The sequence below is a fragment of the Triturus cristatus genome, chromosome 11 (assembly GCF_964204655.1).
Source record: "Triturus cristatus chromosome 11, aTriCri1.1, whole genome shotgun sequence".
In the NCBI taxonomy this organism is placed as follows: Eukaryota; Metazoa; Chordata; class Amphibia; order Caudata; family Salamandridae; genus Triturus; species Triturus cristatus.
Window position 1 is genome coordinate 417,210,820 of NC_140594.1, and position 19,889 is coordinate 417,230,708.

Below are 19,889 nucleotides of genomic sequence, written 5' to 3' on the forward strand. Positions count from 1 at the left end.
TCAACGTCTACATGGCTCCGCTCGTCCCCATCATCAAAACCCACGGACTCAACATTGTGTTATACGCAGACGACACCTAACTCATCCTCTCCCTAGCCAACGAACCCAACACAGCCAAACAAAACTTTCAAGAAGGCATGGAAGCTGTCGCCAAATGGATGAAAAGCAGCTGCCTATAACTCAACACCGACAAAAAAGTACTCATCATGGGCTCAAACCCTGATGCCTGGAACGACACCTGGTGGCCCTCCGCCCTCGGAAGCCCATCCACCCTACGGACCACGCATGCAACTTTAGAATCATCCTGGACTCTGAGCTCAAAATGGACCGCCAGATCAACTCCATCGCATCCTCCTGCTTCCACACCCTCCACCTCCTACGTAAGACCTTCAAATGGATCCCCAACGAGCACAGAAAGACCGTCACTCACGCCCTCGTCACCAGCAGACTCGACTACGGCAACGCACTCTACTGCGGAATAAACAAAAACCTCACCCACAAGCTACAAAACATCCAAAACGCCACCGCAAGACCGGTTCTCAACCTGCCAAGACACTGCCATATCTCCCAGCACACTCCACTGGCTCCCCATCGAGGCTAGAATCATCAAAGGCAAACCTTTTTAAACGGTCCATTCGGGCGGCGCGGTGCTTCAGTAAGGCTGCTCTTCTCCGATGTTCTTTTTAAAATTGTACTGTTGTATTGTTGTGATTTTGTGCTCTGACTGTTGTATTATCGAGGGATTTCAAGGAGGGGAAAAAATATTATTTGTGGGAATTTGCTTTACTATCGAGGGAATTCAAGGAGGGCAGAATTTTTTATTAGTGGGAATTTGCACTGAGGGAACTGTGGGGAAACAAACCGCCTTCAGCGATCGATAGGGGAATCTTCGTGGGCTTTTCAGTGGCCATCTTGAGTGCGTCGCGCGTTGTGCGCGGTTAGCACTCTAGTTGTTACACGCTGTTCCCCCGGGCCCAGCCACACTGGTTATGTAAGATGACGCCCAGGAAGCGCAGCGGACGAGCGCAGCGGGCGCGCCGACAGCGCGCCGAAGGCGCGCTTAAGGCAAGCCCGTCTGCGCCCGTCAGCGCACTGTCAGGGCATAGGGCATGCCACTCTGCCCGTCCCACCATCGAGCCAGTCATCCTGTCGTCTGAGTGGCTCAAATCCTTACAGCCACCCCGGTGCCCTACTGACAAGGTCTGTCTCGTCCTCCCCTATTCAGACTATGTCTGTGATAGATGTGCTTTTCATTTTTCGCCTGAGCTCACTCCATCTGGCTCAGTGGACAGTACTTTATGTGCAGTTTCCATCTGCGCCTGCCTCATTAATGCCAGATCCGTGAACAAACATCATTTGGAGGTTTTTGACTTACTCACTGATAACAAACTTGACATCTTGTTTGTGACCGAGACTTGGCTTGATCCCTCTTCTAATCCCTTAGTCCATATGGCTACTCCCCTGGGTTTCAAAGTCCACCGGGTGGATCGCTGTTCTGGCAGAGGGGGTGGCCTGGCCATTTGGTACAGAGACAATTGGACTTTTCGGAGTGAATCTTCTACTCTTTGGGGCAATTGTGAGGTCTTGCACTTCAATCTCCAAATATCGGCCCAATTCACTCTTGGTGGTTCTCTGATATACTGCCCCCTTGGCTCTGCTGTGAAATTTTTGGCATCCTTTGGCGAGGCTTTGGCTGTGCGCGTTTTTAGGTTTTCAAAGTTTGTTCTCCTTGGGGACGTTAATATCCACCTTGACTGTAGCGAAGAGGCAGATTCTGTTGCTTTTTCTGACGCACTTCATCTTGTTAACCTTTCTCAAATGGTCCTGTTCCCAACTCATCAGGCTGGGCACACTCTTGATATGATTGCCACTAATTTCCCTACCTCGGTCATGAAGCCGCGTCCTGTGGCTTGGTCGGATCATTTCCCTATTTTTTTTTCCTGAGCATTACAAGATTCTTGTAAATCAGCCTTCAGTAAACGCCCGCCCCTTTCAAAGAAGGTGGTTTCTTCTCAGCTCAGTCTCGCACTTGATGCTTCTCGGCCCACCTTTGGCACTGATATAGAAGTCAACGTCACTCAATTCGATGAGTGGATTTCAGGTGCTGTGGCGTCGGGGTCGATAGCGGGGCCGGTTAAGCTGAGAAGAGAGGCTCCTTCTAAGCCATGGTTCACTCCTTTGTTGAAGAGCCTTAAGCATACCTGCAAAGTAGCAGAGAGGTCTTGGCGTATCGGTGGATATCTTCACCATGACAAAATGCTTCTTAGATCCAAACAAAAACTCTATTACAGAGCGATTAGGGAGGCCAAGGGCCTGTACTATGCTGCACGTATTGAACGTGCAAATAACAACACTAAAGAGATCTTTTCTATAGTGCAGAGCTTCTTGGCTCCTAATGCCCAGGTAGCTGTGGCCCCTGTTTCGGAGGCCTGGTGTAACACTCTGGCATCTTTTTTCAAGGACAAAATTATTAGCATTCAGGAGACATTTCGACCTTCAATGAAGTCGACTAGTCCTGAACAAATTCCCTTCCTGCCCAGGGCTTCTTCGACCAGGGTCTTCTCAGAGTTTTGTCCGATTGACTTGTCCAACTCCCTCAAAATTCTCAGAGCCCTCAAGTCTGGCTCGCCAAATGATCCATGCGCGGCCAGATTACTCTCGGACGTGGCAGATACCGTAAACTCTGAGGTTAATTTCTTGGTCAACCAATCACTTAGGAAAGCACATGTTCCCAGGGCATGGAAACATGCTTTAATTTTGCCACTGCTTAAAAAGCCATCCCTTGATCCGCTGCTCCCCGAAAATTACCGACCTATCTCGCTTTTGCCTAGTCTGGCTAAAGTCTGCGAGAAGGCGGTCACGTTCCAACTGACCAATTTTGTCGAGGTGGCAGGCGTCCTTCATCCGGCGCAGTCTGGCTTCCGTGCCTCCTACAGTACCGAATCCGCGTTGCTGGAGGTTTCGGAATCCATTCGAGAGTGCTTGGACGCCGGTGGGAGAGCAGCATTGATACTGCTTGATCTCTCGGCGGCGTTCGACACGGTGCCTCATGCTATGCTCCTCGACCGCCTCTCTGACGTCGGAGTCTCTGGGAAAGCTCTGCTTTGGATCAGCTCCTTTTTGGAGGGTAGGATGCAGCAGGTTTGGATTCCTCCTTGTGCTTCGGTCCCTTTGAGGGTTACCACGGGGGTACCGCAGGGGTCATCACTTAGCCCTCTGCTTTTTAACATCTATTTGACTCCGCTTGTTTTTCTGGCGGAGTCTCTGGGGGCTAAAGTGATGGCCTACGCGGATGATACCCAGTTACTGTTCACATGGAATAAGGTGGACGACTCTGTGGTTAGACCTCATCAATGTCTATCTTCCGTCTTTCAGTGGCTGGCCAATGCACAGTTGAAATGTAACGAGGCAAAGTCGGAGGTCCTGCTTTTTGGCTCTTTTCCTTCTCAGTTCAGAGCGAGACTCTGGCCTTCTGGCTTTCCTTGTCCTCCGGCAATCAATGGAGCTGTCAAAAATCTTGGCGTATGGTTCGATGAAAATCTGAACTTTGCCTCGCACATAAAAAAACTTGCCGGCACCTGCTTTGGGCTTTTGAAGAGCCTTAGGAAGTTTCTACCCTTGCTTCCAGCTAGGGACAGAGAGACGGTGGTACGTGCTCTGCTTCTCTCCCGCCTCGATTATGCTAATGCCCTCCTGGTAGGTTGCCCGGGCTACCTGCTTTCGAAACTGCAGGTGGTCCAAAACTCGGCAGCCAGACTCCTGGGCGGTCTGTCCCCCTGGCAAAGTGCTCGGGCCCATCTTCGGACACTTCACTGGCTCCCCGTGCAATCTCGTCTTAAATTCAAAATGCTCTCCATTGTTCAACAGGCCCTTTATGGTTTGGGCCCTAAGTATCTGCAGGACAGATTCTCCTTCTACATTCCTAGGAGAAAGTTGAGGTCATCTGCTTTACTGCTTATGGAGACCGCCAAATTTAAGCTTGTACGTATGGGGGGCAATTCGTTTGCCCGCAGAGCCTGCCTTGCGTGGAACTCTCTTCCCTTGGCTTTGAGGGCTATCTGTGATCCGTACCTGTTTCGAAAATCCCTGAAGACATTGCTATTTTAATGGACATCTGCTGCTTGGCCGCCTTGTTTGTTGTTAGCGCCGGGACACTTCCGAGTAGCTGTGCGCTCAATAAATTAAAAATAACATAACATAACATCTTCAAGATTCTCACCCATGCACACAAAGCCCTCTACAACACTGGGCCAGCATACCTGAACAGCGGACTCAAATTCCACGCACCCCAAAGGACCCTACGATCAGCCCAGCTCTCCTATGCCGTGGTCCCCTGCACCAGAAAGACCAGATCGGGAGGCGCTCATTTTTCTTCCTCGCGGCCAGAGCCTGGAACGCCCTACCGCTCCACCTCAGACAGACAACATCGCTCCCCATCTTCACGAGAAACCTCAAAAATTGGCTCTTCGACAGACCCCCTCCTCGATGGACTGGAACCTACACACCCCTTCCCCAGTGCCTTGAGACCCTTATGGGTGAGTAGCCGCGCTTAACAAACACGTGATTGATTGATTGATGAAGGTCAGCCTCCCTTTAAGTAGTTTGGTGGATTTTGCCCTTGTCTGATTAACGGAGCAAAATAGAAGAATGCATTGTTGCAACTAGCTGGAGAGGCTGCAACGGGATGCTAAATGACCCTGTGAGAGTCCTAGCTGCTAGTAAAATGAATAAGAAGGAAGGTAGGCAGTTCCGTATTTCCAATAAGGCAAAGTAGGCATCAGCCTATAGGCCCCACTCCTTTTAGGGACCCGCGACAACGGATCAAAAGACAACTAAAAGTACATAAACCAGAGACATCATATTCGCATAAAGGTTTGTCTCTTAAAAGCTAATTTTCGGCAGCTATCAGTTTGTAAAAAAATCCAGTGCATTGGGTATTAGGAGTTAATTTGCGAGGGGAGTGGGGCGAAATTTCGACTGCCTAGGGGCCTTTACAGGGTTTAATCCTGCACTGAAAGCAGGTTTGAGGCGAGTACTTTGTTTCAAATCAGGAAGAGGGACTGGAACTTTCTGGGCCTATGTGACCCACCCACCGCAAAACCTTTGTCCATGCTTCTTTGCTTCCAAGACATAAGTGGTGGCGTGGTTGACCCTTGTGGTATTTGACACGGGGCATGGGTGCCCTCGATGTTGCACATCAGTACTAGTGTTGCTAAGCCGCTGTCAAGTCAAACAGATGCAAAAACAACAATTGATGGACAGAATGCAGAACAATGTCATACATTCACCCCAGTGTAGAAATTTGGGGCTAAATCCATCGTTTTTTGCTCCCCATGCCATTCCAGTTTGAACCCAGCCATATGCAAATCAGTCTTGATCCTGCACCCAATGGGAACAGTCCAGCCTGAACTGCCAGGCCAGGATTTAACCCAGATCTATTGACTGCATTCCGTCCATCATCTGTGTGTCTTTTACTTTTTCGCCCTAAGTGCGCCGGGTATGCCCAGACGTTGGTCCCAGGTTCACTATGCCACTGGATTCAAGCTAGCCTGGCTGATGAGGTGTGATGCCCGGAAACCAGTCCCAGGATGCTTGTTTCCGGTCCAGGGAGGACCTGGCTTGGCAGTTCGGTCTGGACTGTTCCCATGAGGCACAGGGTCAAGACTGATTTGCATATGGCTGGGTGTAAACTGAGGTGGCATGGTGAGCAAAAGAACGATGGATTTAACCCAGATCCATTGACTTGGGGTGAATGTTTGATCTGCTCTGCATTCCGTCCATCATCTGTGTGTCTTTTGTCAAGTCAAACAAGGCATGAATGGGAATTATGTATACACAAATCGTAACTGTGATTCATTTAACGCCATTAAAATGATCGGCTGGCCCTGCCTCATCAACTTCTACTGACTGCCTTGAATACTACAGAAACTAAAAACGTATGTAAACTGTATACATTCTTCATAAGGCTTTTGAAACTGCAAACATGCTCACATCGGTAGGACGGAACATCAGTTCACAATGAATAAAACTGCTCACAAAGAAAGAATCGTGTACAAAATTGATAGTATTAAAAAGAAAAAAGTGATGGGTTCTGGTAGATGTGGTGACAGCTGTAGGAATTGGATTGAGGCCACGTGGTATTCAAAATCAATACAAATAAACAAGTGAAACTCTCTGTAAGGACTTGGGACACATCGTGGGCAAAAATGTGACTGACATCAAGGAGCTTGGGGTGTTGAGAAAATGAATGCTAATTTCACGTGACAAAGAAATATGTCAGAGAAGCAGAGTGCAGCTTTTCTGACACAGGGCTTGCATTAATTGCAGCCTTTCGTGCACTAAAACACAGGTGACTCAATATGAGCACAAGAGGTCGGAAGATATTGAGCACAGGATCGAAGGAACAACAGGTGACTCATCGGATCACCGGAAAGGAAAGCTCAAGGAAACACCGAGGGATTTTTACAGAATGTCTCAGGGCAGCTAGTGACATGCCCAACTCAGAATCCTACTTAAACAATAACCATAACAGGGTGGTTAGGACCCACAGACCAGATAAGCCACCCTTTGTCCTGTTTTCCCCACTGTCACACAAACGAACAAGTGATGACATGGACAAGGAAACAGACAAACGTGAGACAGGGATCTACAATTTGTAACTTCTTTCAAAGCAGGTGACAAGCGAGACAAGGCAAGAGATCTCAAGAGAGGCTGCAACAGCCCCCTGCAAGAAATTCAGATTAAACATAGTTGGGGCATAGTTCATTTTTCTCCAGGGAAGCACACACTATTTCCCCCCCCCACTGCAAATAATTATAAGGGGGCTTTAAGAAAGGGTGGGAGGATCTCTCTAACTAGGGAAGTCGAACAGAGATACAGGCAGAGAACAACCACAATGAGCTGTAATAAAAACTCAGAGGATCTCAGTAAGAATGCAATTTTACTCAAATGTACGCTGGGATTTAAAATGCTTCTTTTTCGTCATTGTGAATGTGATGAATGCTTAGAGGCCAGGGGCCTAATTTATTAAATGTGTTGCATCGATGCGTGAAAACAGCGATGTAATACTTTTCAGTGTGCCCTCCTTGCGACACCATGGATGCGCCGTATTTACTGTACTGCGCTCCCTGTCATAAGGACTTACAGATACGTCAGTATTCCTGACATAGCTGTAGGAGCAAAAGTGGCGCATATCTGGGGTGTGTCTAAAAACAGACGAAACTCCCGTGTCCTTTCACATGGGGCAAGCACCATGTGAAAGTGTGTGCATTACTCCTTATGCCTGCTCTGAGGCAGGCGTAAGGATTTGACGCAGTGGCATCCTAGAAGTGTCACAGTTATATCTCATAGATTTCACTGCGACACTTCTACAAGCCTTTCCTGCGCCGAGACGCCCACCTTGCATATATTATACCTATCGCAGGTATAATGTAGAGCAGGGGTTTACAAAGTGATGCTCCTGCCTAGATGCGTTATTTTGTTAATATGGCGCAGTGTGGCGCAATTTTTACCCTGCCGCAGCGTCACAAAAAGTGACGCAATGGCGGCGTAAGGGCCTCATAGATAAGGCCCCAATTATTTTTTTTTATGACTGCAGGAGCGTGGTGTATCTAGGGTGGCCACAGGGTTGTAGCTAGGTCAATAATATTGGGGGAGGGGGGGGGTGAGGGGGGGCGGGGTAAGCTTCAGATTACCCAACAATCATGCTGGTATATCTTGTTAAAACACTTTAAATTAGAAGCACAACATAACAGGAGCTTAAGGGAAGGGGCGGTGGTTAGGAGCAATTAAAACAAAACATTTTTCAAACTAATCAACATTTTTAAGGACTTCAAAACAGAGACTAGAGAGAGAGTGTCTGTGTTTTTGTCAGTGTGAGCATGTAGAAATCCCATGTGAAATCCGACAGACACCTCATCATAACCTACTAAAAGCACTCATAGGCACCTATTTCCAACTTAATATATTTTTTTAAGGGGGTGTAACAACCCCCTGAAGCGACGCCCCTGTTTGGTCAAGTGATTTTCCTGACAACAAAGATGTGGCGGTGCATGATTGAGTGACTGCACCTATGGTAAGCTGAATGGCTGAGTTTCTGCATTTGAGTGGCTTAATGTGAGTGAGGAAAGAATGTATGCATATTTTTTCTTTCAGTCAAAGCGCTGGCTGTGTGACAGTACCCGAGTAGGGGTCTCCAGATGAGACCTCCATTCTCACAGGAGAGAGAAACACACAAGGCCTCATGATGGGCCGCAAACTTGGAGTTGGCTCCTCAGAAGAAGAAGAATCCTTATAGGAATGAAAGGGCTGGATGGACTGGCGTAAGGCCATTGGTGGGTTAAGCCAGTGGCAGGCAGATTGCCTGAAGATCCATGGGGCGAGCACTGTTTCTGCCACCTCAGATGACACACAGGAAGTGGAAACAAATTGGATTGGAAGCTGGGAATTTAGATCTTCTATGACTTGTGTGGTGCAGTGAGCGAGCAACGCCTGCAAAAATACTAATGTTCAGCTGCAGAACCCCGATTGGCAAGAATGGAAATTGGAGGGACCTCGCGTCATTGTACAAGTGGTAAGGCTTAGCCAAAACATGCAACAAGGTAAAGCACTAAATAATAGTTATTATTAAGGAAATCTAGGTCCCCCTTGCCATCAGTAGCCCGAAAGGGACAAGGAAGGATTTTATCCCTCATGTTGTTTCACACTGTTCCAGTTACTGCTTCCCCGCATTACCTTTTTCACCAATACGAAGTGGCGCATGAACCCTCGAGTAACTTGGTCTGGAGGGTACAAGTGCCACAGTCGCAGTCCTGAGTACGAATAGCACAGCTTGAAGGGTGCATTATCTTACGTTTTTGTGACTTGTTAGAGATGTACAAAAGCTGTAGCAAGATTGAATCTATGTTTACCAAAGACAGCCTGATCCATTATACATGACGTGGCACTCCAAACGGCTGTGTTGACAGAATAATTAGAGCAGTGAGATGGCCAAGTTGGGCCACTGCCATAGCAGGATGCATGTCTGAGTAAATAAAGACCCAAGTATTGCACGCAGCAAACAGTCTGTGCATTATTTTCTCAATTAAATTAAAGTTTCTGGGCCAAATGAACCAGGTGGTGGCAGTAGAGTAAATCTTTGAAAATAATTATGGAGAGGGTTGGCACTTGTCCACACAATGTATCCCAACTACACAAAGAAGACAAGGAAAGTGTGCCCAGTCCAGTGTAGGTCGGTGCCAGGAGCACTCATCAGTATATACATGCGAAGAAGGCAGATAAGGAGCTATGAGGCGGTGAGGGTCTACATTAGTGTGCCTTGTGTTGGACTTGCACGACTTGTAATGGACAGGCATAGTTAAGTGAATTGGGATGTTGATGGCACCATATAGGATGCAAAGGAAAGTGTCAGAATTATCCTGTGATGGCCACATCGGCGTGAGGGCAATCAAGTTGTGAATATACGAGGATTTTTGTTGGTCAGCTCCTGTAAAGGCAGTAGAACATTTTGTGGGAGATTGTGTGGCATGCACACCTGTTGACACATTTCAATTGAGGGTGCTGTGTTTAAGTAAACCCGGAAGTGATTTCAAATTGTCTTTGAAGCAAATTGGCTTTGGATGCTTGGTTTGGTGGGCTTGGTAGTTGCCCCAAATAAGACAAATTCAAGGTAGGTTACCGTTTGAAGTGGCACAAAGTAAGGTTTGTGGATAAACACCATAGCCATTCAAGAGGTTTTAAGCAATGCTGGCAATCCAGAAGGGATTACAAAGGAACTCATAACTGATAATGGCACTCAGTTGGTTTCTTAGGAAATACAGACATATTTGAATGTGATTGGAGTAACACACATTAGGGCTTTATTGCACAATCCTTGGAGCAACGGCTGGTCAAACATCCTAATGGGGTCCTTAAAGTGCATTTACAGCCAACATTGGTCAATGGTTTGAGTTAGAAGGAAACCTTAGGGGATATGATGTGGGCGGTGCACACCACAATTCACACCAACATGGTTGTGGGGTACTTTTTAGTGGTCATGTCACTAGAACAGTACTGGATATGGAGAGTATTGATGTGAGCAAGTGAATGTGGAAAGGTTGAAAGAAGAGAGTGATGTGGGTGTAATAGCATGAAAAGGGAAAAGTGGAAGGTGAATGCAGGGAATGTTGTGAGACTGAAGAAATTAGGGTCAGTGCATAAAATGGAGGAAAGAATTTATGCACCTAGGACGTTAGTATAGAGAAAGGACAACATACTCGTGTTGGGTGATGGTGAAGTGTGAAGTAATAAAAAGTTTATGTTGCTCCACGTGAGGCGAGTGAAGTTGGATGTGAGAAGCTATGATGTAAAAAAATAATCCAGGATAAGACTTGCCGCCCAATGAGACCTTGCCACAGACCATTGTACTTACGGAATATGTCACAATGTAAATACGTGGTAGTGTTGCCCTTGGGGTTCGATTGCACATACTTCTTAATTGTGTGTCATGGGTTGAAGGAAGCAGTGAGTTCTGAACTGTGATCAGATTTGTTGATAGTTCCTTGTGTCCATTTTGAACTTGGGGTTCACAATGGAACAGTGAGGAGGTAATGTGCTGAGACAGAAGTTGCCGTCGATCTGTGGAAGCCTTTTGATCAATATGCTGTAAATCTAAAAAATATATATTCTTCAGCCATCTTGAATTTTCTTCCTCAATTCACTAGGATTAGCTTGGCCACTGCTACCTCTGGCCTGCACTTTGTCACCCCTGGCAGTAATGAAGAAAGTTACAGAAACAGGAATAAGGCACTGAAAGGCATTTTTTTTTTACTTTCCGTAATTTTCACTCCTTGTACTTCTTCTAGCAAGAGGCTATTGAAGGGAATATAGGTAGGCCGGGAGTACAGCTCTGGAATGTGGTTGGTAGAGGGATGGTGCGCAGTGTGAGTTCTGCTACCCATGACAACAGGGTAAATTCAGTTGACATCTTTGAGTAACATGCAGACAACCGAGTTATATTTTGCCTTAATGACCACGAAAATAGTTTGTAAAATCAAGGACATCTTTTTCTACTTTTGATGGGATGCAAGTATTGCTGAGAGCTTTGTGTGACATTATCCAGAAGCCCGTGACTGGGATCTGTATTTCGTGATGTGTTCTTAATTACCGCCATTTTCAGCCCAGCGCTCCTCTCAGCCTGTCCCTCCCTGCCTGATGCTCTGCCATGTCTTCCATCACGCCACACATGGTCGTGCTTAAAGGGCCTAAACAATAAGGGCTTCTCCCTCCCTCCTCTCCCCGGTAATTATATAAACGGTTCTAACAATTGTTTTTAATTTCGCCGCTTTGCTGCCTCATTGTCATTCGATCGATGTTACGGAGGAAGGGCGGAGGGTGGAACCAGCGCTTGCGTGATCCAAGCATGTTCTGAAACTAAACAAAAACTAACCAGAGAAGCACTTTGTTGTGTGTTTTAAAAATTGATAAAATGAGTCCCTTGATGGTGCAGCCACTCATGGAATATGCAGTTTGACAACCAGAGGCTAATTGGCTTGACCCATTTCTCTACACTGTGAGCATTCAGAACTACATGGCTTCCAGAATCCACCCTCATCCTGAATCGGAATTTCCATAGTCATCGACTCTTGACACCTGCACCCAAGGTGGTCTTCGCTGCTGGTGAATTCTGCCCAGACGCTGAAAGCGTTAGGGGAACAAACAAAGGGTATTTTACCACTTAAAAAGTGCACCTGACAAAACATAACATGAATAACTATAGATCGAAACTTCCAGGCCCATTCGGTCTAGCCATTGAACTACCTCTTCATCGCGACATGCGACCCAAGATGATATTCAACATGCGACCCTAGATGATATTCAACATGCGACCCCAGATGATATTCAACATGCGACCCTAGATGATATTCAACATGCGACCCTAGATGATATTCAACATGCGACTCTAGATGATATTCAACTTCACTCTATGTAGGCCTGCAGGACATGTAAATAAGAACTACGCCTGTCGTTGCAGACTCTTGAAATGCGAACACTACACAGTTGTCAATGATATGCCTTTATTGCAACCGTGGCATCTAAACAGCACAAAGAATGAGCAGATCTAAATGGGGTGGCCACTCCTGCAAGTATTTGATACCCAAACTATGGAATTCCTTGCCACTCAAGCAGCGTCAAATAGAATCCGAACCCCCTTTCAGAAAATCCCAAAAGACCTGACCAATTGTAAATTAGGTGCTTTCCTTCAGTATTGCAGGGGGTCAGTTCTAGGGTCTGCTTGTTTAGGGTAGCTTCCAGGTACCCATGCACTTTACAAATCTCTTAGATTAGATTAGTTTAGACTAGAACAGTCTGGGCACCTAATCCTGTATCTCAGGAAACACCGCATGAATCTAGCAGCTGCAGGCTGTGATTTTCATTCACTGGAGACTGGCTGCTGCCTTCCCATGTGCCTGTGGGCTCCTTGCTGCTGCTCCTTTCTCCTCCAGCTCCATAATGGCAATCACCTTCATGATAGTTTGCAGTTGCTTTTTAAAGTTGATCGGCAGCTAGTCGGGTTCAAGTTTTTTTTCCCTGTTTCTTTCCCTTTTCTATCATGGACATTTTTAGGTCTTGCCTGACCCAGCGCATGCGCTGGTCTGGCGGCGGTGATTGCTGATTGAAGAATCTATTGGGAGTACTGGGGACGACCTGCAAGGAGCCGGGACTGCGAGTACCAGCGGCCTCCTGCTCACGGTCATTGGCCGCAGCTGCTGACTCTTCCCGGCCCCTCCCCACATCACTACATAGCGCCTCGCGGCCCCCGCTTCGCGGGCGCCGCTCGGAGCCACATCTTTGCCCTCGGACCTTGGGAGCAGCATTGCGAGGCCTCTCGGCGGTGATTGCTGATTGAAGAATCTATTGGGAGTACTGGGGACGACCTGCAAGGAGCCGGGACTGCGAGTACCAGCGGCCTCCTGATCACGGTCATTGGCCGCAGCTGCTGACTCTTCCCGGCCCCTCCCCACATCACTACATAGCGCCTCGCGGCCCCCGCTTCGCGGGAGCCGCTCGGAGCCACATCTTTGCCCTCGGACCTTGGGAGCAGCATTGCGAGGCCTCTCGGCGGTGATTGCTGATTGAAGAATCTATTGGGAGTACTGGGGACGACCTGCAAGGAGCCGGGACTGCGAGTACCAGCGGCCTCCTGCTCACGGTCATTGGCCGCAGCTGCTGACTCCTCCCGGCCCCTCCCCACATCACTACATAGCGCCTCGCGGACCCCGCTTTGCGGGTGCCGCTCGGAGCCACATCTTTGCCCTCGGACCTTGGGAGCAGCATTGCGAGGCCTCTCGGCGGTGATTGCTGATTGAAGAATCTATTCGGAGTACTGGGGACGACCTGCAAGGAGCCGGGACTGCGAGTACCAGCGGCCTCCTGCTCACGGTCATTGGCCGCAGCTGCTGACTCTTCCCGGCCCCTCCTCTCTTTCCCACTATAACTGCTTCCACAGTCACGCGTACGCGGGACGCGTCCGGGGCGTGTCCCGGGCGAAGCCCGGGCCAAGGGCGGGCCCGTTTTAGCCCGTTCGAGACCGAAAGAGACCGGACTGGGCCCCTTCTCTTCAATCCGTGGACTAAAACTGTATGTGTACCACTTAAGTCCATTTATTCTGGTTTTTATTGCTCCTTGAACGAGGCACCTCTTATCACAGGTTACTTCAGTATTGACTGGTGCATAATACTACGATCCAACCTTCCTGTTCTCTTTACTTTGACAAATGGCAACCAAAGAGAGCAGGATTCCTGTTACTAATGGTAATCTTACTGGCACCTTAGACCATTTTATTGTCAGAGCAAACTCTGTGATTGATCAAGGCATTGATCTTATGCAGCGTAGAGTGTCGCAGGATCTTGCCCATGCTAGGAGATCTTCGCTGGGCTTAATTGCTACTGCCCGCTCTCCAAAAGGTTCTGGTGCTAAAACTACCACTTTACCCCTTACCCAATTTATGGATGACACATCCCACAGTGATTCCCTGAGTTGTGATGATCTCACGACAACTACGAGAGATTTATCACCCCCAGCGATCAGACATGGACCGATCCTTCAGAAAAAAAAGGGAAATACTAAAGAGCCGATTCCGAAAATTAAGCCCAAAGCTTGTAATGAAATTGGATCTAAATCTGGGGGAGTTAAACCTGTAAAACGGCGAAATAATATAGTCCTAGAGACTTCAAGCGTGGTCAAAGATGGCCAGGGAAGCCATACCCTATTCCCATTGTCCACCCATCCGAAGCCTCAAGGGGATTCCGCTAGTCAGGTTCTTGCTGATCCTTCTGTTTTACCGCCAAACGTAGATGGGGATGCAATAACACTACACAATATAGATACATTGCTGCGTACTCTTCTTGGCCCTTTGGAAAAAAGGCTAGACAGCTTAGCGACCCACATCTTAAAGCTCGAACAGCAATTAAGGGGATTTATAGATGGTGCCACCAATAAAGTAGGCCCCACATGTTCCTGTAGTTGCATTCCAACTGGTAGGGCGGGAGGGGTAGTGACTGATGCCTCCTCTTCTTTAAGCTTAGACATTCGGCCAGTAACTAATTCGCATCTTGCACCCCAGGTAGTTTCTGCTACTACACCTAATCCCCCACAAGTACAACACGAAGTTAGGCCACCTGCTAAGCAAAATTCAAATAATTATAATACTGGAAAGGCCACCCTGGCTAAAGAGAGCGATAATGGAAGGATGGTGCAGAAGGGAAATCAGGGAGAGGCACTTGGGTTTACCCCGAGATTTGATCTGCCCCCGGAAGCAAGCCCTTATCTGGTTGTCCTTACAGGGGTACCAGAAATTAGTGACCCTAGTAGCGAAGACTTCACTAATTTGAAAAACAAGACAATACACTGGCTTAGCATCCATAGGCCGCTGCCCCCTCACGTTAATAGCGAGATCATCATGGTCAGAAGGGTGGGTTGGGTGGGGTGTACCCCTAAAAATTTAACTGGCGATTGCGTTATAGTCAATTTCCGGGATGTTAGGACAGTAGATTATATCTGCAAGTGGGAAACATCCCGCTTTGATACAAAAATAGGGGTGCGCCCCCTCTCCTTCTTCTACCCATCTGGACAATCGAGGATAGAGGGAAATGGCTGGACCTCTATCCCCTACTCGTGGAGGGGAGGCGACGGGAAGTCTAGGCGAGATCCATACGCCCTGAAATGGTCTTATACCCCCTGCTCAAACAGATATAGTCTTCTGGACCAGGTTGACTGACTGCCCAGGTATACCCAAGCAGCACAGGGTACAATGGGGGGTAACACTTTGGGTCCTGAGTTAATTGAGGCAATAGGGGAAAGCAGTCTGTCAACTTGCATCCAGGGGCCCTCATCTGATACTATGGGGATCACTAATAGTCTCCCCTCAGAGAATACCACACCGTCTCCTGGTGTCCCGTGCTCGCCCGATAACTCAGAAAGTACTAGTGCTGTTCCACCGCGGTTTATTGAACTACAGCCCCAGAGGAGTCCATCTCATCAATCTGATCTTGTATCAAATCCTCTGTGCCATCCTCAGCCTATGAACTTAATATCTTGGAATGTGGCGGGTTTGAAAAACAAGTTAGTCTGCCCAGAATGGGGCACCTTTATTGATACCTCTGACGTGATCCTACTCCAGGAGACTTGGGCTAGGGAAGAGGCTCATAGATTGGGGTTTGTGGCCTTTAATATTTCAGCCCACTGGGGTGGTAAAGGCCGCCCCTCTGGTGGCCTGACAACGTGGGTTGGTATACATCTGGAGTGCAGGGTGGATTCGATTCAAACAAATTCGGACGATATTCTATGTGTCCTTATGACATGGCCCTCCTCATATAAATTGGCGGTAGTGAATGTATATTCCCGACCAACTGTATTGGCAAAGGAATCTAAGACTATTGGGGAACTATCAGTTTTCCTTGAAACTCTAAATCGAGATATTCACTATGTAATCGCAGGAGATTTTAACTGCCACTTCGAGCCCCTGCATGGGCTGAATGAGGGGGTATTGTCGGGAGAGGATGAGTTCTGGGGAATCCCTCCTAGTAAGTCTACTTATGCAAAGGCCTGGACCCCATTGGCCTTGCAGATTATGACTTTAACTCTTCATCATTCGGTCAGGGCGGTTAACGGTCGGAAGTCCTCAGACATTCCCTCCAAGCCTACTTACAACAAAAAAGATCGGGAATCCCATTTAGACTATGTCATGGTTGAGACCAGGTTGTGGCAAAAGATAGTGGACCTGGAGGTATTGAATAGAACGGACAGCGACCATAACGCACTGTTACTGAAAATGGAATCCCCTAATATCCTGAAAAGCCAAACTGAACCGACCTCTGACCTTGGTTTGGTCATTACCAATAACAGGAGGCGGGTCAAGTGGGGGAATCTGCGAGAGAGGAGGGACGCTCTCTCAAATTTATATACACTAATTCTACCTTTTCTTGAAAGGGCAAGTGACATTTGGGCACAGGGGCTACTTACCGGTACACCCAGGAACCTGATTACCGTCCACCAGGAATTGGTAGACACCCTGGCAGGCATTTTCAACCCTATTGTTACTTCTAGTAAGACTAGGAATTCCCCAACGTCCTGGTATAATGCCACTTGTAGGAAATCTAAATCCGATTTGATCCATGCCATCAAAATCGGTAGCGATAGGTTAACCATCTGTGCCCTCAGGCACTCCGACAAAGAAGTTATGAAACAGGCTAAAACAGATTGGGATCGGGAAAGATGGGAGAATTTAGCCTCCGCACTTGCTAATAAGGAAGCGCTGAGATTCTGGGCCATCGTGAATACAGGGTGCGATGAACCCCGTAACGCGATTGAAGTTAACCTAGACGCGGGGGTGTGGGAATACCATTTTAAATCTCTTTATGCAGCAACTTCTGATTTAGATCTTTTGCCCTTCCATGCATTCCCTCTAGGGGATGATGAGGCCCTGGAATTTTCCCCAGAGGATGTCTCTAACACCCTTGCAAAATTGACGAGGGGTAAAGCTCCAGGTATTGATAAACTCCCTGGGGATATGTTCAAAGAACAGCCAAAGATATGGGCGCCGTATTTAAGTGCTCTATTTAATTCCATTCTGTATGGTGCTGAGGTTCCGGATTCTTGGCTGGGAGCAGAAATTATACCAATTTTTAAAAAGGGTTCTCCCCTGCTCCCCGTCAATTACAGATCCATTAGTCTCATTGACGTCCCCCAAAAAATATTTGCACATCTTATTTTAGATCGTTTGCAGGAGTGGATCAATGAGTATGAAATTCTTTCACCATATCAGGCTGGATTTAGGAGCAAAGCATCTACCATGGACCAGATCTTCCTTTAATAATGCTGTATTGGAAGACTGTGACGGTAGAGGGTGGCAGCCTCTATATGGTCTTTGTAGATTTACGTTCAGCATTCGACACTGTCCCCAGGGGTAAACTTTGGGCTGTCTTACGGGATTTGGGAGTTCCGAATTCACTATTGGGGCTACTGGTGAGGTTGCACACACAAAATTTTGCACAGGTCAGGTGTGGGAGAGGGGGTGTAATGTCTGCTAGGTTTCCAGTGAACAAGGGGGTCAGGCAAGGGTGTGTCCTGGCACCCACTTTGTTCTGTCTATATGTAAATGGGATGATATCTTACTTGGATGCGGTGCCAAACAACGATGCACCAAGATTGGCTGGCAAGAAAGTCGCGGCTATAATGTTTGCCGACGACACCTTGCTATTATCTAAGTCACCCATGGGGATACAACGCATATTGGATGGTTTTAACAACTTTTGCTGTGAACATGGTTTACAGATGAATGTAGACAAGACAAAATTTATGATCTTTAACCCCTCATCACACACCAGACCATCACCCACCTTGGATTCGGTTCCATTGGAGAGAGTTCAAACATTTCAATATCTGGTCGTCACATTAAGTGAAAATCTCTCCTGGGGTCCCCAGCTGGCCAAATCTCAACTCAAATTGACCCAAATAGCTGGGGGAATACTAAAAATGACAAATGCCTCCACATATAAGCCTATAAGCCCTGGCCTTGAAATTTATAAAACGAGGGCAAGAGCGGCGGCATTGTATGGAGGGGAATTATGGGGGCATGCAGTTAGACCTGAAATTACAAAAGTAGAGAACAGATTTCTGCGGCAGCTGCTTCTGCTTCCCCAAAGTACACCTCTCCTACCGCTAAGGCTTGATTTGGGTCTACTCCCCATCCAGGAGGAATTAGCCATTAAACCTCTTAGGTTCTGGAGGAGGCTATGGCTGACGCCCGAACTTCTGCAGTACAGAACTGAACTTCAAGAAATATTGTGTTTAAGCAAAGTAGTGCATATTCCCTGGCTCTCTTATGTCAAACAAGAACTCTTGACAATGGGCCTTGCGGATATGTGGTTCAACCCGGCAATAGCCTGTAGTGAGATTTCAGGGAATTCATTTACTGAGTACCATAGATCTCGCTGCTCCAGTGTTTGGTTGCATGACTCGCAGAATGGTTCGATGGTAAAAGCATTTTTAGAGGTCAAATCTGTATATTCATTTGAAGATTATCTGAATGTGATTTACCCTACTCTGGCTAGGAAGCTTTATATACAATGGAGGTTCGGCTCCCTTCCTATAGCGTGCCTTACCAGCAAATGGTCTTCGTCAGGGGCCACACAATGCCCAGGTTGCGGTATGGACAATGAAAATGAATGCCATATTTTATTTTTCTGCCCTCTCTACAGTAGAGCCCGGAAGTACTGGATAGTACCAATTTGTAGAAATTTAGGCTTCCGGAAATGCTCAGACGCACTAAGGATTTTTAAAACTGATACTGCTGGCCACATTGTGTTTGCACTTTCAAAGTTTTGCATACTGTTTGGATCAAAAGGAGTTTTATAATTTCAAATAGTGGTTAGTAGTTTTGGTCTATATTAGACACTGAAATTGTAGTTACTGCCCCATTACTGTATGTTTTTATTGTATAGATCTTTTATCTGTTCTTTTATGGCTGAAACATTGCCGAAATAAAGATTTATTGAATGATGAAAATATTTACTATCAAAAAAAGAAAATAATCTGTGAATCGCAAGCGAGGGATACACAAGTACATTCCGGGCCGGAATCTCCACCTCCGGGCCGGAATCTCCACCACCAGGCCGGAATCTACGGCCCGAGTGCAGACATAAAGTTAGTATGAGTAAATGCATTCTGTGAATACCAAAATGAGTAGGTGCATTCTGTGAATACCAAAATGAGTGTCTTCTGTGAATACCAAAAAGAGTAAGTACCTTCTGTGAATACCAAAATGAGTAAGTGCCTTCTGTGAATACCAAAATGGTAGTAAGTTTTGGATTTTGTAGTAAGTTAGTTCTGTGAATCGGGCCCATACTGTCATATCAAAGCAGCCCTGAATCTCAAATTCATTCCAATGCCAAATCTAGATTATGAAAGGTAAATTTTCAGTCAAGAACGACAAAAGGTTGGTGAAGCCATTAACAAATTTGTTGAGAGACCGGATATGCTCATCAAATACTGTGAATTAAATTAATTTAATGATGAGAAAGCTATACGTCTCAAAATTATTGACTGCCAGTAAGATTCATTTAGGCGAATGCTGAGAGAAACTCTTAGTCTGGAGCGAGTTGTTATGGTTGCCAGAGCTGAGGAGCATGCCGATCGACAAGCTGCTGACATGAAGGCCGGAGGTGCCCAGAGAGAGTCAGTCATGCACATGAAAAGTAAGCCAAAGCACAAGGCAGAGAGAAATAGAGTGATGTTTCCATGGAAAAAGCAGGTGTGTTTCAGGTATGGATTTTTGTTTCCACACAATGGTAAATGTCCCACCATTGGACTGGTTTGCAAAGGCTGTGGGAAAGAGAACCATTTGTAACAGT